Source organism: Pan troglodytes, chromosome 3 (assembly GCF_028858775.2).
Source record: "Pan troglodytes isolate AG18354 chromosome 3, NHGRI_mPanTro3-v2.0_pri, whole genome shotgun sequence".
Taxonomy (NCBI): Eukaryota; Metazoa; Chordata; class Mammalia; order Primates; family Hominidae; genus Pan; species Pan troglodytes.
In genome coordinates, this window is record NC_072401.2 from 57324042 (window position 1) to 57331008 (window position 6967).

General features: G+C 35.5%; 1 pseudogene; it reads right to left on the bottom strand.

Moving 5' to 3' along the window:
- Nucleotides 1-3289: 3289 nt before the first annotated feature.
- On the bottom strand, nt 3290-4375 carry LOC461265 (heterogeneous nuclear ribonucleoprotein A1-like; annotated as a pseudogene).
- Between the last annotated feature and the right edge of the window lie 2592 nt (nt 4376-6967).

The following is a 6967-nucleotide window of genomic DNA, read 5'->3' on the forward strand; positions in this document are numbered from 1 at the left end:
CCTACTGCCTTCTCATAAGAATCCTTTTGATTACATTGGGTATACCCAGATAATCCTGGATAATCTTCCCATTTCAAGATCCTTAACTTAGTGATGCCTGCAAAATATCTTTTGTTGTGTAAAGTTAACATATTTACAGTCTCTGGATAGTGGTATGTGACTATCCTTGGGGGCAAGGGCTGGGCTTTATTCTGCCTACTACAGAAAGTATGAGAAAAAAAAGTTAAAATAAATAAAATGCAGATCCTGAATACCCATAGCTACAAAATAGTAATGCCCTGGGGATGTAAGGAGACAACAAATGGGAGAAAATGATCAATTAAATGAGAAAAGAACATTTACTAGAGCTCAAGAAATCAGTAAGTCTCCAGGTTTCAAAGACCATGTGGTATTAAATAGGAGGTACAAAAAGAGAGCCACAGCTAGACATCAGTGAAATTTCAGATCTCCAAGGATAAAGAGAAATGTCCAAAAGCTTTCAGAGATAAACAACAGTTTACAAGCAAATAAATGAAAATCAGATTGCTATTAAACTTTTTAAAGCAATACTGAGTACAGTAAACAATGGAATAATGTCTTCAGAATTCTGAGATGAAATTATTATAAACTTAGAATTCTATTCCCAACCAAAGTAGAATTCAAGAGTGAAAGCTAAGAATAGTTTTGGATGTATCAAAGACAATTCCACTCACTGCCCCTCCCTATTTGAGAGAATCCTAGTAAAAGCAAATGGCAAAGGACACAAGTAACACCACAGAGCAAAGATGCTGGCAAAACTAATTGTTAAGTCTAAATAATTGATGAATATGTTAAAAAATAATAACAATCTGAAAGTTAAAACTACAGGTGATTCTAACATGGATGCTGGCAGAGGGCAGGGTGGTTTGAGTAGGGTAGGAGAAAAGTCAAATGAAGCCAATAATTTTTGGCTTATTGGATATGAAAAAATATCTTAATGTAGTTTATCTTTGAATATTATTGATTAAAAATTTTAAAATTAAAATAAAAATTGGATTGATAATGTTATGTGTTAGTATGTTTTGAAACAAATACATACACAGTTGGAAGGTATATATTTTTGTCTACTTTTTTAGTGGACAATTTGGTAGCTTCTTTCAAGTTTTGAAATGAATAACCCCTTTGCCCTAGAAATTTCATCTCTAACCATCTATTCTACAGAAGTATTTCTCTATCTGCAAAACAATTAGCAAGAATGCTTATGTGGCATTATTTATAACAGTCAAAAATAGAAAATAATCCAAACCTATAGGAATGAATTAGGTTAATTATGAACAACCATGCTCTGGTTAAAAAATTAAGTAGTTATAAGTATTTGCAGACATAGAAATATTATCAAGTCATATTTTTGAATAAAGAAGTTACGAAGGGTGGCTATAATTCTATTTATTGTAAGTGATTCTGAAAAGATGTATATATTCACATATACACAATACATAATTGTATGCAATTACAGAATTGGGACTGGAAGGATATAAGCCAAAATGCTAATAATTATTATCCTTGGGAGGAGATTTTATCTGGCAGAATATTTTGCTTTTAATTTCTACTTATATTATTTTACAATAAGAATATATTTATGTATTATGCACATTACTCATATAACATTTAAAAGTTTAAAAAAACACATAGCAAAATCTCCTGAAATACTACACCCAAGGAAAATTACTGTCAACAGCTTGGTGAGCATATATCTGGACCACTTGATTACACATATGGGTATACAGATGTATTTAATTTTCCATAAATAAAAGTATATGACTGCATTTAAAAATCATTTTTAATTAATTTTGGGGGGATATAATTGTAGATACATATGTGATTGGGAAAAATACTACAGAGAGACTGCATATACACTTCTCCTTGTTTATCTCAAAGGCAAAATCTTGTAAAATCACAACTATGATACCGACATTGATAGTCAAGCTATAGAACATTTCCATCTCCACAGACATCCCTCATGCTACTCTTTTACAGACCCACTTCCCTCCCACCTCACTCCCCTCCTGATAACTCTAATATGTTTGCCATTTCTATAATTTTGTCATTTCAAGAATGTTACATGAATGAAAAGATACAGAGTGTAACCTTTGTGGTTGACTTTTTCACTGGGAATAATTCTCTAGAGATTTGTCCAGCTTGTTCCTACATGTATCAACAGTTCATTCCTTTTGATTGTTCATTGATATTCAATGACATGGATGTACCACAGTTTCTTGAATGAGTCACTCCTTGAAGGACTGGGTTGTTTCCAGTTCTTGGCTGGTGCTAATAATTTTGCCACAAACATTTGTTTACAGATGTTTTTATAAGCATAAATCTCAATTTCTCTGGGGTAAATACCAAGGAATGCAGTTGCTAGGTCTTAACGGTATTTGCAAGTTCAGTTTTTTTAAAAACTGTCAAACCATTTTCCAGAGTGACTGTACTATTTTACATTATGTCTCCCTTCCAATTTACATGCTGTTTATTTATTTTTCTTGTTTTAGTGCACTGACTAGAACTTCCAGCACTATACTGAATAGGAGTGCTGAGAGCAGAAATCCTTATCTTGCTCTTGGTCTAGAGGTAAATAATTCAGTTTTTCACCATTAAATATCATGTTAGCTATAGAGTTTTGTAGATTTTAAAAAATCAAGTTTAGGAAATTGCCCTGTATTTCTGTTTTTATAACAGTTAAAAAATTATAAATTGGTGTTAAACTTTGTTAAATTCATCTTATGAATTAATTGATGTGATTTTTCTTCTTCAGTCTGCTAATACGGTGGATTATATTGATTGATTCTCAACCACTTAACCAGCCTTGCATTTCTGAAATAAACTTCATTTGAATATGGTGTTTAACCATTTTATATATTGCTTACTTCTATTTGCTAACATTTTGATAAGGATTTTTGCCTCTATACTGATGATAAATATTGGTCTGCAGTTTTCTTTTTGTTTTTAAAAAATGTCTTCTTCTTATTTTGGTATCAAGGCAATATTAGCTTCATAAAATGAATTGGAAAGTGGTTCCTCCTTTTCTATTGCTGGAAGAGGTTTTCCCCAGTTGGTGTTAATTCTTTAAATGTTATTATAAATATTATTTATTTATTTAAGAAGACACATTTATTAAGCATTATCAGACTATTACATTCAGCAATCAATGGCAGGGGTGCAAAAACATATATATGTACATTAAAACTCTTTGTTGGAATGCTTTACACTTTCCACAAAACAGAAACTAAAATAATCTGTTGTACAATTAGTCATAAATACAATCCTCAAGTTTTCCCCAGACTCATGAGTATTGTCTAAAAGATGTCTTCTTTGTAGCAGCTAGGCTCTGCCACCACTGTGCTTGGCTGAGTTCACAAATCGGCTGTGACCTGTAGCTTCCCCGTCACTTCTCTGGCTCTCCTCTCCTGTGAAATTTTCTTTCCTGGCAGGAATTGAAATCTGCCACTGCTATAGCTAGTGCTGCTACCGGAACTACCATAGCCACCTTGGTTTCGTGGTTTGGCAAAGTATTGGCCTCCCCCACGTTAGGGGCCAGAGCTTCTGCCTCCAAAGTTTCCTCCCTTTGTGGGTCCAAAATCTGAAGACAGATTGTTGTAATTGCCAAAATTGTTGTTGCTTCCACCACCTCCAAAATTGCTTCCATCATTACCAAATCCATTATAGCCATCCCCACAGCCACCATATCCACCACCACCATGGCTGCCACCAAAGCCATCATGACCACTGACGTTTCCTCCATGAACAAAGTTGTCATTCCCACCATAACCACCCCACGACCACCACCAAAGTTTCCAGATCCACTTCAACCTCTGGCTGGAGGAAGCACTAGCCATCTCTTGCTTTGACAGGGCTTTCCTAGTTTCACAGTTGTGGCCATTCACAGTGTGCTATTTCTGAATGACAGTCTTATCCACGGAGTCATGGTTGTCAAAGGTTACAAAGGCAAAGCCCCTTTTCTTGCCACTGCCTTGGTCAGTCATGATTTCAATCACTTCAATTTTCCCATACTGTTCAAAATAATCTCTTAGGTGATGTTCTTCAGTATCTTCTTTAATGCCACCAACAAATATCTTTTTCACAGTTAAGTAGGCACCTGGTCTTTGAGAATCTTCTCTTGAGACAGCTCTCTTTGGTTTTACAACTCTCATCCACTTTATGTAGCCTTGCATCCATGGCTGCATCCATCTCCTCCCTGTGACAAACCCAAAGCCCCTGGAGCACTTGGTGTTTTGGTCTCTCATTACCACACAGTCCATGAGCATTCCCCATTGTTCTGAATGGCTGCTCAGACTCTCATCGGTTGTTTGAAAGCTCTCTGCACCTGTTCAGGCTCTTTGGGAGATGCTGACTTAGACATCGTGGCAGTGGGAAGAGAGACTTTAATGATTCTCCCTTGGCAGCATCCATAGGCAGAAAGGAGCAAACTAATGAATGTATTTCCATGGTTTATTTAGACATGTGTTAGTTTTCAAATATTTGGAGGTTTTACTCTTATCTTTCTTTTATTGATTTGTAGTTTGTTTCCCTTGTGGTCAGACAATACATTGTGTATTATTTCAATACTTTTAAATTGTTGGGGGTTTGTTTTATCTCTCAGGTTATAGTTTGTTTTGGTATATGTTCTATGCATGGGCTTTTGTAAATAATGTATATTCTGTTTTTTAAATGCCAATTATATTTTGATGGTTTTATGGTGTTGTTGAGTTCCTCTATATCCTTGCTGATTTTCTCTATAGTTTTGTTTGTTTGTTTTTGAGACAGGATCTTGCTCTGTCACCCAGGCCAGAATATGGTGGCATGACCATGTTTCTCTGCAGCCTCAACCCCAAGGGCTTCAGCAATCCTCCCACCACAGACGCCTGAGTAGCTGGGATTACAGGCCTGCGCCACTACACCCAGCTAATTTTTGTATTTTTTGTACAGACAGTGTTTCACCTTGTTGTTCAGGCTGGTCTCAAATTCCTGAGCTCAAGTGATCCTCCAGCCTCGGCTTCCCAAACTGCTGGAATTACAGGCAGAGCCACCATGCCTGGCCTTTTTGTATAGTTGTTCTACCAGTTGTTGATAGTGTAATGTTGAGGTTTCCAAATATAATTGTGGATTTATCTATGCTTCCTTTTTCTATCAGCTTTTGCTTCACATACTTTGCAACTGTGCTATTTGGTGCATTGACACTTAAGATTGTTATGTCATCTTCATGGATTTACCCTTTTATTATTATATAATGCCCTTTGGCTCTGGGAATCTTTTTTCTCTGAAGTCTACTTTATTTAATACTGATATAGCCACTCTTGCTTTACTTTGATGGATGTTTGCATAAAATATCTTTTTCTATCCTTTTACTTTAAACCTGCCTATATCATTATATTTGAAGTGAGTTTCTTATAAAGAACATTTAATTCAGTCAATGCCTTTTAGTTGATATATTTAGACCATTGATATTAATGTAATTATTAATCTGTCAGGCCTTAATTCTGCCATTTTTTGTTTTCTGTGTGTTCTTTCTGTTTTTTTGTTTTGTTTTGTTTTTATTTATTCTGTCTTCTGTGTGATACTGAAAGGTTTTATTCGATTCTACTTTGATTTATCCATAGTGTTTCTGAGTGTTTCTCTTTGTATAGCTTTTTAATGGCTGCTCTAAGTATTATATCATATATAAAAGCACAGCCTACTGGTGTTTTTATTTTATGAGCTTCAATAAAGTGTAGTAAATGTCCATTAGTTATGTCCATTTATGTTCCTTTCTCTTCTTTCATTTATAATATAACTGCATTAAATATTTCCTCTACATATGTTTAGAAACATATCAACTGGTGTTATAATTTTTGCTTCAGTCAAGAAGAAACAAAGCTTGTTGTATTTGCTCACATTTTTGTTTACTGTGTTCTTCTTTCCTGATGTTCCAAGGTTTCTTCTTTAGCATTTCCTTTATGTTTAGAGCACTTCCTTTAGCCATTCTTTTAGGATAGGTCTGGTAGGGACAAATGCTCTTACTTTCCCTTCATTTGATGGTGTATTGATTTCCTCTTCATTTCTGATGCATATTTTTGCTGGGTGTGATTCGTTTGCCAGTTCTTTTCTCTCAGCTTGTGAGAAGTATTATGCTGCTCCCTTTCGTTCTTCATGGTGTCTGATGAGAAATCTGCTGTCATTCTATGTTTTTTTTCTTTTTTTCCTATAGTAAGCAGTTATTTCTCTCTCGCTGCTTTGAAGACTTTTTTCTTTGTGTTTAGTTTTCAGATGTGCCTTGGTGTGGATTTTCTTGAGTTTGTCCTGTTTGAGATTCACTCAGCTTCTTAAATCTCTAGGTTTACATTTCTGGCTAACTTTGGGAATTTCCAGTCATTATTTCTTCAAGTACTATTTCAGCCCTACCTTTTTTCTTCTCTCCTTTTGGAACTTTGTCAGACATTTGTAACTCCCGTGCCATCCTGGTGTTGGCATCTATTAATTGTCCTTTCATTCAGGTTGAGATTTTCTGGTTCTTCATATGATGAGTGATTTTCTACTGAAACCTAGATATTTCCATATTATGTTGTGAGGCATGGCATCTAATTGTAACCTTCTGTTTTAATTGACTTTTTTGGATAGTACTGTGGCAGGAGAAGGGTGCTGCCACCTCTTTATGACTTCACACATATGGAAATAGAAGTTCAGGTCCCCACTTGGCCTCTGTTCATACCCAATAGATGGTAGTCCTCTTCTGCCTGATGAACAGGAGTAGGAATTGTAGCTACCCGGTGGTCTCTGGTGACTCCTTGATTGGGGTGGATTCCTTATTGCTGAATGATCAATTGTCAAAGTCTGGATCATTTTTGGGGTCCTGATGTCCCCAACCAGCCTGACTTCTTCTCATCTTTCAGAGTTCTTACATTTCTTTCATTTGTCATGTACAAGGTTCTTAGTTGTACTTTGTAAAAGGAACGGGGAAAGTATGTCTACTTTATTA